The sequence below is a fragment of the Prinia subflava genome, chromosome Z (assembly GCF_021018805.1).
Source record: "Prinia subflava isolate CZ2003 ecotype Zambia chromosome Z, Cam_Psub_1.2, whole genome shotgun sequence".
Lineage (NCBI taxonomy): Eukaryota > Metazoa > Chordata > Aves > Passeriformes > Cisticolidae > Prinia > Prinia subflava.
Window position 1 is genome coordinate 81,105,185 of NC_086283.1, and position 15,972 is coordinate 81,121,156.

The window sequence follows — 15,972 nt, forward strand, 5'->3', positions numbered from 1 at the left end:
ATGTGCCAAAGCCAAGTCACAGAAAACATTAATGGCATGTTCCTGGCCAGGAAACAGCTGTGTTGGTACAAGGCAGGTACTGCACAGTTAGAGTTCTTGGCAGCGCACTGGCCCATCAGGCAAACCCTCAAAGTTTTGTTGGACCCCAGATGCAATGCAGGGGAGTCAGCACTGACCTCCTTCAGCCTATGATCTTCACCCGAGGGCCAGGGGATTCCATACTCAAATCCCTTCTCTTCCCCAAGAAATGAGACACAAAACTGAAGTAATCAGCTCCCAAGCTAACAGCCCCTGCAAGTGTCAGACAGACACAGATGACATATCCATATCTCTCCTTCGGAAAGCTCTCTTACTTTGCACAAAACAATCTGAAAGAGAGCACATGAATCACCTCCGTCATAGGCATGGCAGAAGGCTTTCAGCAGGAGAGCTGGTGCTCTCTCACCTAAGCACACATGAAAGGCTTGTGCTTCAGCCTCTGTAGGTGGGAAGGGAGCCAGACCTGGATCTCCTGAAATCACAGGATGGCACAGAGAGGTAGAAAATAGGAAGATAGCCAGGGAAGGAAAGGAAGCCAGCTGTGGGAGAGCACAGACAACGACTACATACCTTCCTCTGGCTGGAACAAAACGGGATATAAATGGTGGGTATTTGGCTTAAAGAGATGTATTCTCAGCCTGCAGTATTTTTGAATGTGGAGGATTCCCCTGCTGTGCAGTGTACAGAGTCCAAGACAGTTAATAACATGTTTCTGTGTGGGAAAATCCACTGGAGTTAGAGGTGCTGTCCCACAGCAGCCCCCTTCCCCAGGGGAGCACCATCACCTGCATGTGACCAGATGCACCCCAGAAGCCTCACATTGAAGTCCACCTCTCCCCAGGCTCTATCACGATAAAGAACCTGGTTCTTCCTCCCCTTGTTTTTGGGGTCCCATGCCTGGCTAAGGAATGGCAATGGAAAGTGATATATGTATATAGAGGGAGAGAGGTGGCAGTGACATTGATAGTGATAGCTACCACTGGACTTAATTATACAGTCATCATTGTACAGTATACTTTCAGCCACAGTAAAATATTTGCCAGCACTATTCTGTCATATTTGTTAGTTGCCATGAAACTTAAGGCATTTTCAGGGTCTGATTAATATGCACAAGGTCAGACACAGCAGGAAGCTGTGACAATCCATACCATGTGAAAGAAGGGATCCCAAGTGATTTGCACCAAGGAAGAGCTGATCTGCCTGGCTCAATTCAGCCAACAGACCTCTGATTTTAGTGACACTCTGCTGGTCAAAAGCTCTGTCTTAGAAGGGATCCATTGCTCGTGGGAGACCCCTTGCAAACAAGGTTGCATGTCAGGTTTTGGCCAGAGCAGAAGCAGCAATGTTGACCCAGACCTCAGGTGAGAAGTGCTGCAGAGCCAGCCTGGTAATGCTGTGTGTGCGGAGTGAGAGAGAGAGAAGGCGTATTTGCACTACCGTTGGTGCTTTCCTTGTAAAGGATGGGAGAAACATCAGCACAGTTCTGAGGGGAGGAGGAGGTAGATTGTCAGGCAGCTCAGTAAGTGGGCCTCTTCTTTATAATCCTTTTCAGCCTTTTATCTTTTTAATTCTATTGCTTATGTGCTGGGAGAACTTTGGGGCACCACTTGCTGCCTAGCCATCTCCTTATCTTCCTCTCAATGACTTCTTCATTCAAGGGAAGTGAAGAAATCCAGGGCAAGGGAAGCTGGAAGCATGGACAGAGTACAGACCATGAAGGTAACATGGGAACACTCATCTTCCTGTCCTTGGGTCACCCAAGTGCACATTGCATCTTCAGCTGTTGCTGTGTACTCTCCTCTCCCTGCTTGTGGGGGTTGGCTCCATCTCACATCAAGATCAGTGATAAAAGCAGGGAATAAATAAATACAGTAAATTGAGAAAGATGAGCTCATCGGGCCAAGTGCAAATGCTACAGAGTCATCCAGAAAGCATCCTGTAATGTGCAAACAAGAACTGATAGAGATCCTTTTCCAAGGGCAGAGCTTGTACATAACTGATGGATTCCCCTGGCCAAAACCACCTCCTGCATATCTGGGTGTGAGCACTGCTATCTGCTGCTGCATCGTGCACAGCCCAGATCTCTCCTGGGCCAAGGGTAATTCTCAAATTGGAGAGAATGGAAGCATCAACAGGGGCAGATCTGTTGTCCTCATCCTGTCAGGGAGCATTTCAGGATGAAAGTGGGGGAAGAAACGTGTCTTTTTATCTTGTCACATTCTTGCATATGGAAGGGAATAACTGAATCTCTGCCTAGCAGAGCAAGCCCAGCTTCAGAACTTCACACTGCAACCACATCATCATCTTGGGAAAATATCTTGGGAATCATAGCACAAAAGGGCTCTATGCCTGGCAACAACTACAACAGTGGAAAAAAACCCTCACTATGGAGCCTGGGCCTCAAGGCACTGTAACACAATTAGTCTCATCGACTCGTTTCCTTACCCTGGGGAAGCTGTGCCATGGGAAACCACATGAATCCTCTCATAGGAAGGGCTATGATGGGGAGGGGGCTCGGTAAATCAAGTGGTACCCCACTTCACCTGCACTGCACAGGGCATTGTTGAAAAAAAGACATCTTAGGAACCCTCAAGGAGAGGTAATGAGGCAAGACAGCAGCAGGATGAAGCAATAAGTTGGGCAGCAAAGGACATGAGCAGGAAAACCTGCTCTAGGGTCAGATTCCTTAGTCCAGGCCAGATCACCCCTCTCCATCCCATTGCTGTCATTATTGCTGATGACCTTTCAGAGCGAACTCTGACATCCAGAGATCTGCAAGGCAGATGGACAGTAACCATCAAAACTGACCACTGGCATCACTCAGGCTGAAGAGCTCCACACCTTGTGTGCCCCGTTTGCATGTCCAGCTTGCGGTAGCAGAGGGGCTACCTATGGAGGAGTAGCTTCTATGCAAAGCTTCTGGAAGCTTCCCTCATGTCTGGCAGAGCCAATGCCAGGCAGCTCCAGGATGGACCTAGCACTGGCTAAGGCTAGGCCAGTCAGGAATGACAGTAATGCCTTTGTGATAAGACATTTAAGGGAAAAAAAAGAAAAGAAAAGGAAAAAACAAAACAAAACAAAACAAAAAAACAACAACAAAAAAAAAAAAACACCAACCTATTGTGCAGATGTATTTGCATCCAGAGAAAAGCAGGGTGAGAAATGTGAGAGGAGCAGCCCTGCAGATGGCCAGGGCAGTGCAAAAGGAGGGGCAGGAGCTGCCCCAGGCTCTGGAGCTCAGATTCCCCTGCAGCCCCTGGAGCAGCCCATGGTGAGGCAGCTGAGTCCCTGCAGCACAGGGAGGGCATGGGGGAGCAGAGATCCACCTGCAGCCCCTGGAGGAGCCCAGGGGAGCAGGGGGATGCCCAAAGGAGGCTGTGATCCCATGGGCAACCTATAATGGAGCAGGTGGATGCCTGAAAGAAGACTTTGGGCATGTGGGAAACCTGTGCTGGAGCAGGCTCCTGGCAGGACCTGAAGACCTGTGGAGAGAGGAGCCCAGGCTGGGGCAGGTTTGCTGGTAGAATTCCTTCTGCGGGGACACACACCGGGGCAGCCTGTTCCTGAAGGATTGCAGCCATGGAGACTGAGCCACAGCCGTGGGATGGACTCACACTGATGTTCATGGAGAACTGTCTCCTGTGGGAAGGTCCCCATGCTGGAGCAGGGGAAGAACTCTTCTCAGGAGCAGCAGCAGGAACAATGAGTGATGAATTGGCCGTAATCCCCATTCTGATCTCTCTGAGGCACTGTGGGAGGAGGTAGAGCTGGGAAGGAGGGAGGGAGCTGGAAGGAGGGGGGGGAAGTGGTTTTAAGATTTATTTTACTTCTCATTATCCTGCTCTGATTTTGATTAGTAATAAATTCAATTAACATTTTCAGTTCGAGTCTGTTTTGCCCATGACAGTATTTCATGAATAATCTCTCTGGGTCCTTATCTCAGCTCACGAACTTTTGTTGTATTTTCTCTTGACCAGCTGAGCAGTGACAGCAGCTTTGGTGGGTGGCTGGTATCCAGCCAGGGTCAGCCCGCCACCCCCTGTGGTTCCCAGCCTAAGCCTGGCCATCCTCATGGCTCAGATGTGGTGAGCTCATTGGCGAGGCAGTAGTGTGCCCACCACCTCAGAAAGGCACCCAAAGAGCTTTGGCTGCCCAGGGTCTGCCTGTGGGTATTCAGGGCTCCGAGGAATGGCCTAACTAACCCCGACTCCCTGCCTTTGTTTCTTTAGGATTCCATACTTTTCCCTGCTGCTGTCATCTCGACGATCCCGCTTCTCTCCACGTATGGCTATTTCTCACTGCACATGGGCAGGGTGTGGCAGGACCACTGCTGGGATTTTGGACCCAGGGAGCTGAGGCCTGGGAGCAGGGAATTACCCAGAGATGGGATTACAGAGAGATGGGGTAAGGGTGGAGACGAGAGGTACGAGGGATTGGTTCCCATACCTTTTGTTTGAGCTGTTCCACCTCACATGGGGAAAAAAAAAAAAAAAAAAAAAAGAGGAAAAGAAAAGAATCCCTTGACCCATAGAATGTGTAATAATGAGTGCAGCTCCACCTTAAGACATCTCTGCTTTGAGACAGGACAGGAGGGCTGAAGTTTCCCATGACTGGAACATGGAGGACAGTCTGGCATTGGCACTCCATGTGAGGGAAGCATCTCCCACAGGGCCAGAGACACACAGCCATCAGGGACCACCCAAGCCAAAGCTCAGCCTGAGGAGCAAACATGATGCATGGCTGTCAGCTGTTTGTCTTACGTGACATTCAGCAGGATCCCTTCCAAGTCTCGTGGAAGCTGTCCCTGCTGTGGTAAACCACCTGGGAAACAAGATGACCTTTAAGGTCCCTTTTGACCAAACCATTCTGTGAAATCCCAGCTTAATAGCGTCAAGTCAAATCTTCCTGCAGAGCCAGGATCCAACCTGGGCATAGAGAGCACACCCAGTATGTGACTGGCCACTGGAGAGGACTCCTTGGATGTGTGACTGCTGAAATCCCCAGATGAATACTGGGGATGTCACACTGGTGCCACAATCCCACTGTAAAGACTAAAGGAACATCTACCCTTGGATCAGCCGGTGTGCTTTGTGCTGCTGTAGAGAGAGCATGAACAAGTTTATAAGTTAATCAATTGTTACCATGCTCTGTTAATTGTTAAATGTTACCATGTTTATTAATTGTCAAATGTTAATCACCCATATTCTTAATTACCTCAACCAACCGCCCCTTACCTGTATCCTTTTTCCACTGGGTATTGCCTCCGCTGCTTCCCAAAATGGCGCACAATATGCAAATAAAAGGACACTAAGGACACTGGGTACTACTTAGAGAAAAAAACCCTTGAGACAACAAGCCAATGCAAAATCTGAGACTAGAAGTAGTACCTCAGACTGGCATAGCAGCAGAGAAGATAAGACCACCAACCAAAGCAGCTCCACTTTGTCGCCATGACACCAATAGTTCTCCACCTGCAAGACATCCTCAGAAAACAAGCCCAAGTTGTTTTTCTGGGCTAGCTTTTAAGAATTGAAGTATGTCTACTCTGCTGGGTAGTAAAGCTGCTTGTTTTCTCCCCCATACTTCTGAAAAGAGCAGTGTGGTGTGTGTGACTTTCTGACCCCCACCCAGAGCTGATTTCTTAATAAAGGCATATAAAAGCAGCAGGTGTCCTTGCCTGTTTATTTTAGTATCAGAGGACTCCACCTGCTCTGCCCTTTTCAGCGTTTCTCTGTGTGTCCCTGGACATGTAACATGTCACAGAAGCAGCAGCAAGGATGACACTGCTTGTGGGACCCTCTAGACTCAGGATCCCAACTTGAGCCTCTCTGCTCCCATCCCACAACCAGATGGTGGTCACCCAGCCCCTCTAGGAGGTGTGTGGGGAGGTCGATGCTGCCCTCCCACCTCCCAGCCAGGTGCTTGAGCTGAAAGCATAAGCTGAGCAAGTACAGCTTGTTCAGCAAGTTTCCCTCTGAGGGCTTTGCAGACCTTTTTAGGGTTCAGGCTGTCCTAGTGGGCAGTGCAAGGGTAACCTCAAGCCCAAGGGTTTTGCTGGCTATGGATACACTGTAGAAGACAGCACGGAGGCGACTTGGGTAAAGCAGAGGGCAGTGCAAGCCCTAGGCTTCTCTCAGTGCTACATCCATGCCCATTTACCTCCCAGGTTAGCTATTTTTGTTGACAGTGCACACAGACAGATCCTGTCCTCTCAAGAACTCTGTGTGGGTGATCCCCAAGCAGACCTCAGATTCTCTGGCACTAGTTGCAACATTCCTGCTCTGCACAATGAGCTCCACCTCAGCAAAGCTCAAAACCTCACCAGTTCAGGGACAAGGAAAACAGATTCCTGCTCTCAGGATCCCCAGAGAGCTATTCTGGTAGTGAACTCACCTTTGTTGTCTATAGCAACTCCCAATGGAGGCTGTGTTGATCTTTTTCCTAGGAGATCAACACCATCTGGAGGGCAGCAGCACATGTGCTGGCACAGCCTAGGTCTTCCCTGACTCACACTGAGACCCGTTTGCCCCAGGGTCCAGTTCCAGCCATAAATCCCAGCCTGAATGAGGCCTGCCAGTACACTTGGCCCAGCCAAAATTCCTGTAGAAAAGCTAATACTAATAAACAAAGGTTTGCTGGAAGTGTTGGCACGAGCCAGCAGGATGCTGCTGAGCTTTGCACAGAAACCTACCAACAGTGTTGTGGTTTCAGATGAAACTCAAGACATGTGAGTCCTCTGGCCAAGTTTTACCACGGGGTTTCAGTGTCACCCTCAGCAGCAGGAGCCAGCCACCACTGCAGGACACCTGGATACTGGGCTGAGAGCACAGCCAGGTCCCCAGCCCATCCAAGGCTGGAGGAGTGGGCTGCTTCAGGAGTAGGATGGGAGCTGGTCTCCCCTGTAACCACAATGACAGGGTTCCCTGGCAGCCCACAGCTCCTGGATTTGTTCTTACTCCTCCAAATGCGGTAGGGAGGTAATCTAGCCCTCTCAAGCTCACAGCAGGGACACAGGAGAGGCACATGTAAGTGGCACCTGGCTCACAAGCCACACAATGCAGCTGGGACTTGGGTGGGCAGCTTGCACACCTCTACCACCAGCCTGGCTTGCTGCAGTGATTACTGGACCTCAGGCAGCCTCCATGCTGAGTGACCTCTCCATACCTGTCAGCAGCCTGCCACTGGCAGTTGCAAATCCAAAGCCTCCTCTAACCTCTCCATCTGTGATCCTGCACCTCCAGAACTGCAGCTTGTGGATTCAGGACTGCTTGCTACTGAGCAGGCTGTTTTCTCCAATTGCCACCACCAATAGATTTTTGCCCATGCAAAACTGCAGACAAGCCACCCCCTATTTCCAGGGGCAATAGGTTTGTGGGGGAAATCCCTCTAGTCAGGCACGGCTCTTCTGTCCTCATCACAGGAGGGATGGCAGCTTTGTAGCATCCCATTTCCATGGAGCTGCTTCGCAGCAGGAGAGATGCAGGAGAAGCCTTGAAGAAGTGTGTTACAGGCTGATAATTTATCTTGGACCACTCCTGAGCACTGGCAATCCCTCAGCCCTTGGAACAAAACTCTCTTGGCTGCTTTAAACATTATTGTTCAAGCACAGAACCAGGCACATGGAAATATTTTCATGCTCAGGAACATGTCTTGTTGAAAGACGGGGAAAAGTGGCTGGATTCGTGTCCCTGCTTCCAGCACTGCTGGTAACTTGTCCTGTGACTTGGGTCCCATTGCTCCACAGACCACACCATGTCTAGCTGAGATGGGAAGATAAAGGCAGCCATGTCCCCACACTGCCAGATCATGGCTATCGGGCATTTTTATAGCACTTTACACATCGGATGGTAAAGAATGCAGCCTTAAAAGGCAACTAAGTAAGGGAATTAACTGGGTTCGCCCCCCAGCCTGTCTCTGAGTAGGGGAGTGAACAGCTACTGCACTGGGAAAATGGTGTAAGCCCAGCCAGGAGCACAGGTCAATGCTTTTTCCCATGGTGGCTGCATCAGTGACATAGCCCCACCTTGTGATGGACAGCACATCACTGGGGTGAGCAGGGGGTGCCAAATGCAATTTTGGATGCTGCTTTGGTTGATCTGCGGCTGATGTCCACATCCATCGCATGAAAAAGAGCAGAGGAAGGAATCCTGCCAGCCATCCTCCTGCCTTGCACAACAGGGATAAGCTTTTCCTCCTTTCAGGGTCATTCCCAGACCCTTGGCTGTGATGTCCCACCCATTCCCTGCCCAGACCCTGTGCTTCCCCTGAAACTCCCTCCCCATGTGCTGTTCACGCCCTCCATGTCTCATCCTACCTGCCTCCAACCGTCAGTGCTTCAGGGTAGGGAAACAATCTCATTGCCTCCTTTTGATGGGCTGTGACAAACTGCTGGTACTAAACAAATTGCAGTTCCTGCCAAAAATCGTCACTCTCATGGGGCAGGAGCTGGGAGCATTACTCACCCAGGGAACTGTATTTGCCTGTGTCAAAAAGGGCTGGGGGCAGCAGCTGTCTTGCTCGCTCTCTACTACAGGACAACTGTGGCATGGCACAGGCCACCAGTTCCCCAGCTACACATTCCAGGGAAAGGCATGTCATTCCCCAGGTCCCTCAATGAGCCCCCAAAAAAGTGAAGGAAAGGCATACCTATATAAATACAAGGTAAGGGGCAGACATAAGGCAGGGCAATGCCTTGCCCTGTAACCATGCAAGGGAAGGACATGAAGTGCACTTTGAAGGGCATAAGGGAAAGGAAATATATTTGGGATGGGCTCACATGGGGAAGAGGTCCTGGTGCTGTGGCAGCAGGAAGAATGTTAACCATCTACAGCCCCAGGCTGTACTGGGAAGGAGCATGGGATTTGGTTACCAATTATTCCACTTGGCTGAGCCTTTAGCAAAGATAATCCCCACTGACAAGATCTAACAGCAAGGGCTGGCTCAGCCCTGCACTGTAGGACACCCCTTGCACCCTGCAGTCCTGCGCTGTGAGCCCTGTTCCCTCTGGATGGAGGAGAGCACCACCGATCCCCTCTGATCTTCCTTTGGTTTGGGGAATGGCCTTGTTTTGGGACAGTGTCTGCTGGTCCCTGGTATCCTTACAGAGCTGTCTGCCCACCTGCAATACATAAGCCCTCATTCCTTCCCTGTAACACTGCTAGTGTCTCCCATCCCATGGCAGCATCTCCAGCCCACACCCATGGTCTTGCCCTGCATTAACACAAAGCAGGTCAGCATTCCACCAAGCAATGCCTGGCTACCATGTGTGTTCACAGCATAAGCGGAGTTGGAAGGGGCCCAAAAGGATCCTCGAGTCCAGCTCCTGGCCCTGCACAGAACCACCCCAAGAGTCACACCATGTGCCCAAGACCATTGTCCAAATACTTCTTGAACTCTGCCAGACTTAGTGATGTGACCACTTTCCTGGGGAGCCTGTTCCAGTGCCCAGCAATCCTCTGGGTGAAGAACCTTTTGCTGATATCCAACATAAACCACCCTTGACACTACTTTAGGTCACTCCCTGAGGTCCTGTCACTGTCACTACAGAGCAGAGATCAGTGTCTGCCCCTCCTCTCCCCATCACGAGGAAGCTGTAACTCTGATGAGGTCTGCCCTCAGTCTCCTCCAGGCTGAATGGGCCAAGTGACCTCAGGCACTCCTCGCATGTCTTCCCCTCAATGCCCTTCATCACCCTTGTTGCCCTCCTTTGTATATTCTCTACTCAGCTTTGTATCTTTCTCATATTGTAGCACCCTGTCTAGGTTTGGAAAGACAGGTACCTGTCAGGGAAAACTGGAGTCTCCCTTGGAGTGGAGAATGTAAAACCCCCTCCCTCCAAATTATTACAATTTTGCAATTAGGAGCTTTCAGGCAAAAATATGGGAATAGGAGTAAGAGTTCTTTACTAGGAATAATAAAAATGCAAATGCAGTAATAAAAAAAAAATTTTAAAAAAGCGCAAGCAAACAAACAAAAAGTCCTAGAGAACCCTGATGGAGAGTCAGGAATACAACCTGACACCCTGTCAACCAGGGTTTGGAAGCAGTCCAAATAAGTCCTCCTGGAGTGACAGATGTCGTTCTGTTGGAGTAGAGATGATCTTGTAGTGGTGGTGAGATGAATCCAGTCTTCCTCTGAGAATCCAGTGGAAAAGAGGATGTCTGGGGTTCCTGTGTCCCCATTTTATCTGGGTAGGGAATGGTTTGCTTCTCTCACTGGGTGGAGCATCTCACAGTGGAATGGAATGAAGTTACCTTATCAGTCATGTGAGAGGCCTTGAATGGCCCATTCACAGGTGATATCCCTCGGAGGAGGACAGGTGAAGGAAGAGATAAGAAGGCACTGCCTTATCTGATGTTATCAGGTGTCCCATCATGTCCCATTAACAGAAGGCATCCGCCCTCTTCCCCCTCTAGTGTTACAAGAGATAAAGAACAATATCTCCCAAACTGTTTCAACATATGAAAATCGAATACACATTTTTGGTTACATTTTTCAACCCAAGAGATATTCAAACCTGCCCCCAGCACTCGAGGTGAGGTTGCCCCAGTGCAGAGCAGAGGAGGACAATCCCTCCCTTGCCCAGCTGGCAATGCCTGATTCCCCCCACAACAAGGATGTCCCTTCTGGCTGCCAGAGCACTGCTGACTCATGTCCAACTTCTCATCAACCAGGACCCCCAGGTTCCTTTCCCTGGCACTTATTTCTGCATCTCATTCCCCAGTGTGTCTGTACATCCAGGGCTGTCGTTCCCAGGTGCAGGATCCGGCACTTTCCCTTGCTTAACTCCATGTGGTTGGTGATTGCCCAGACCTCTAACTTGTCGGGATCTCTCTCAGGGCATCCCTGCCTTAGAGGGTGTCAGCAGCTCCTCCCAGTTTTGTATCATTGAACTTGCTCCTGTTCTGCATCTAGGTAATTTATGAAGAGGTTGAAGAGCAGAGTGCCACAGATGGAGCCCTAAAGAACCCCACTAGTGACAAGTCCCCAGTCTGATGTCACCCCAGTTGCTATAACCCTTTGTGCCTGACCTGTGAGCCAGTTGCTATCCCATCCCATATCTTTATCCAGCTGTGAGATGGACATTTTGTCCAGAAGGATTCAGTGAAAGACAGTAGAGAGAGATTTACTGAAATCCAGGAAGATTACATGAACTGTCTTCCCTTGTTAACTAGACAGGGGAGAGCCAGAAAATGACATACTTAAAGCCTAGAGGGGCCACCACTGTAGTTTGCCTCCCAGACACTCTGATCCTCAGTGTTTTAATATGCATGAAACAATGTGATGTAGCCAAAAAGGAGAGTCTCAAAGCCAATAAATCAATACAGTACCAGGTTCCTGCCATGCCTTTTTCTGGCACTTCCCTTAGACATCCCATACATATCCAGGAGCAACATTAACAGGAACAGTCTGTCTGGCACCTTTAGCAGTGCAGGAGTCACCAGCACAAGGCACAAGTGTTTCTCTGCAGGCTCACTGCCAACACAAGCTCTCAGCACCTTCATTTGTGACAGCAAATGAAACCCTGGGGAAGAGATTCCCTCTTTCTTGCTCTCTGGTGGGAAGAGGCATAGTTTGCAGAGCCTGGTCATGATGCTCAGTAAGAAAGTGGAATAATGGGGAGATCCTTGATACACCCCCAGTTCATTCCTTTGCCAGAGCCCACCATGGCATCACCACTTACCCAGCACCTCCCCACTGTGCATTTGGTCAATGTTTATTTTTCTCCTGGTGGATGCTGAGCCTCTAGCACTTGAGTCTCATGCAAAGGCTTCACAGCACCAGAGAATACATCTTTATGACAGCTTGTATGGTCTGAGCAACTTGCAGTTTCTTTCTGCTTCCCTCCACAGAGCCCTGAGAGGTCAGCAACCAGCATGACTTCTCCCACTACCCCTTGTGTCCCAACCCCAGCCTCTTTCTGGACTGCATTTCTCCCATTTTTCAATTCCCCCACCCAATATCTTGATTTCCTCTTCACTGTGGGGCACCCTGCCCTTACTAAATGCCACCCTCACCCCTTCAGCTGCATCACCCTGCCTTTCTGAAGAAACCATAAGCACTAAAAGCTGCTGCCTGCCAGAGCTGCTTTGCTTGGGAACCAGTACTTCCCGAAAGCTGCTTCTTTGGCTGGGAAAAATCGCTTCAGGTCCAGAGCATTTTCCTGATAACAGAAACCCCAGCAAACAAGTCATTCCCCAGCCTAACAAAATGGCTTTTGTGGGAACAGCAAACTACAGGAGATTTTTCTCTTTCTGTGCCAAAAAAACCCCAGACAATCACTCCTTCACTAGCCAGCCATGGAAATAAAACATAAGGGTTTTCAGAAATGACTAGTAATTATGGTTGCCTGAGCAAGATACCTCTTTAAAAGGCCTTTATTTCCAGGACACATGGGCTTGTTGCTTTCAAGAGGTCAGCCTCATATCAGACAGGCCCACAGAGGGCCCAAACAGCCTCTGAAAATATCTCAGCAACCCCAAAGAATGAACATCAAAGTCTGAACAATGCAGTGAGCATGAAAACCTCACAGCACTCAACTTGCTGTGGTGATCCCATCATCCCAGCTGTGTTTCATCAACCTGTTTCCCCTGCTCCCTTTCATAAATCTTGTTACGGTCATTCAAAGCTGTCAAGGCCACCTAGCAAGCAGGATTCTGGTGGCAGAAGAAAGGCTCCATCCCCCATCTTCTCCTGAGCCTCCCAACAACAGCTGTCTGAGACATCCTTGCAAAGCATGAGCTGATCCTTTTAGGAGAAACTGTCCAATGGGTGGCTCAGGTAAAGGCCCAGGGGAGCTCAGCAGCTTTTGGAAAGCTCTGCTAGAAAGCAGAAAACCTGTATAAAGCATGCACCACTTTGAGCCCTGTCTTGGCTGGCTCCATTCATACACTAAGTATCCCAATATCATCACTCCAGCACAGTTTTTCATTTGGAAGCACCTCCCTGTTTGCACTTGCCCTCCACACACAGGAGACGCCCTGAAAAGAGCTTCTGAGGTAGCTTTGCAAAGACAACTTATCAATCCCATTGCTGTTGCTTCAGCTCTCCCTTTGCCCTCATCCCAGCTCTTGCAACATGACACAGCATGGGCTCCCCAGGGCAGCTCTGTGTTTGTGCAGCTCTTGTTTATGGCTGGGACCACAGCTAATCAAACAAGCGAGTGCTCACTCACTGCTTTGGAAGTAGAAGCTCGGCATGGCTGTCAAACAAACGCGCTCTGAATAACCCAGGCCCTACCCCAGCTTTCACAACAGGAATTAGTCACAATGCTCCAATGGGAGCAGCAAATCTGGCAACAGGAGATAAAGTTACAGCAGAGACCACACTTGTCCTCTCTTGTGTACCTGAGACACCTCTTTCCTTTGGTTCCAGCCTTTCCAGAGCCCTTAGAGGTGCAGGGACCCTCTGCTCCTGTGAAAGGTGTTTTGGATTTTGCTTTAGGTAAACTGTCACGCAAGAAGTCAGAGCACAGCAATATTCAGGCCCTAAGAACAACCAGCCAATGTCCAAAGGAGGTCACAAAATTGATTAAAGGGATGGAGCACCTCTCCTATGAGGAAGGGCTAAGAGAATTGGATTTGTTCAGCCTGAAAAAAGAAGGCTTCAAGGGGACCTGATTGTGGCCTTCCAGTACCTGAAGGGAGCCTACAAGAAAGATGGAGAGGAACTTCTTACAAGACACATAGCAACAGGACAAGGGAGAATGGCTTCAAACTGAAAGCGGATAGGTTTAGATTAGGTATTAGGGAGAAATTCTTTCCAGTGAGGGTGGTGAGGCACTGGGACAGGTTGTCCACAGAAGCTGTAGATGCCCCATCCCTGGACATGCTCAAATCCAGGTTGTGAATGGAGCTCTGAGCAACCTGGTCTAGTGGAACATGTCCCTGCTCGAAGAAGAGGGGCTGTAATTAGATGATCTTTATGGTATCTCCCAACTCAGATATTCTACTCAGATTCTATGGCTTTATGATACCCAAGCTTTGCTGAGAAATGGCAAGGTCCACATGCATTGCCCAGAAGGGTTACCCCAGAAGGGTCTGAGTTTAGCAGATGATAAAACATGACCAAAAGATTTTCCATCTTTGATCATATGAACAAAGCCTTCAAAACGGCTCCAAGGTGCTTTTAAATATTTGGATACTGGGAGATTTAAGGCAATGCAGTTATCCTTCCCCTGAAAGCAGAGGCAGGAGCCTGTGGGTCAGCTACAGTTTTGGCAACAAGAGTATTGCAAGCAAACCTGTCTTATCTGAGGTTTGTTAACTGAGTAACTTTTGGTGACACAGGTGTATCCCCTCCAGGTGATAAACCTGTCCTAGCAGTGGTCAATCTGGTGAGCCTCGGGTGAATTCATAACAAGGTATTTGCTGAGGTCCCCATGGTTGTCACCAACACTGGGCTCATCTGGCTGCTGAGCACAGTGGCATCACCTTATGAAACACCAGCAGGTTAGGACTTGTACAAGGGTTTGCTTACGAGGTTCATTTATCATCATTTTATTGGGACCAGCAGAAGGTTTGCCTGGACATTTCCTGTCCCTTTGCTGCATGCTGCAAATGGAGGATGGAGGAGCACTTTTATGCCTTTTCAAAGGCACAAAGGGAAAAGTAGAAACGCAATACCTAAGAATGTAAAAGAAGCAGATAAAAGCCGAACTGGGCTGGGGAGAACAGGGCAGAGGGGATTATGGCATTGTTCAGATGAAAAGGCAGAGGCCATCACCCCATAAATATTTGCAGGCAGGAAATAAGCTATTAAGGGGCCACATCCCATGACAGCCCCAGAGAGGCGGAGCAGGACCTTCAAGCCTGCCTGGTGAAGAGGGTGGCTGGAGGAGCTCTGCTGCCCAGGAAGATAATGCAAGCTCTGGTACACGCCTGTGCCCTCCCTTGGGAAAAGCAGACATATGCAGTGGGGAGAATGTTCCAGCGTCTGCAACATACCACAGAACAAGATGGGGCATGGAGGGAACAGGCAGAACTCTAGCACAAGCAACAAATGTACCAACTCCAGTGGCGTCCGATTGCTGTGTTGACAAATTTACATGATTCAAATGTCAAACTGCATGTTCAGAGAGAAGGCAAATGGACACAAAAAGCAGGAACAATCAGACTACCAAGGAAAATCACAGCCACTGCTGAAGGCAAGTTGGGCAATTCCAACATCTAGAGGATGATAAAGCACAACAAAGAGGAGATTAAGAATTAATCTCTAATTAGCTGCTTCTGAAAGCTGTTGAAATCACTGCCTGCATCTTTGCTAATGGACTTGTCAGCACGTTCTGAGGCTGCAGGGGTCAGAGCAGCAACCGAACGTGCTGTTTTGTTCTCAGGTGAGAGGTCTGTTTTGCCCATTTGCTTTTGATATTTTCAGTTTAGGTGTACTCAGAAAGCTCTCTCCAGCAACAATGGGCAATGGATCCCACATGCAGCCTCCCTCAGCCACCAGCATAGGGAAGAGAGGAGAATGATCCTTGTGATTTAAATGTACCAGATTTATCCCAAAACCAGAGGTGCTGCACACATGTTCCTACTACTCCATAGGACACACGGTGCCTCCAACACCGATCAGTGGGCACTAAGCAAACAGCAGCAGCCCAGAGCCCCATCTCTGCCACAGCCCACTTTAAAATGATTCAGAGCAAACATCTGAAAAACAAGATGTGAATTTCCTCAACAAAGCCCCGGGCTGCTGCCAACAGCTGGAAAGGCCAGCACATCTTGAAGCAGACATTTAACATCCCATCTGAAATGTTCATAACAAGCAACAACTACTCTGTTATCAGGCTGCATAAACTTCCACTTGCCTCTCCAGGCTTGATGTACTTCTGGTTTCTGCAAAATCTGCTGTCATGGAGTCTGTTTTCTTTGCTCTGCATCTGATTCATCCATGCCTTACTGCTGGAGTATGTGCTCTGCCTCCACCAGAAGA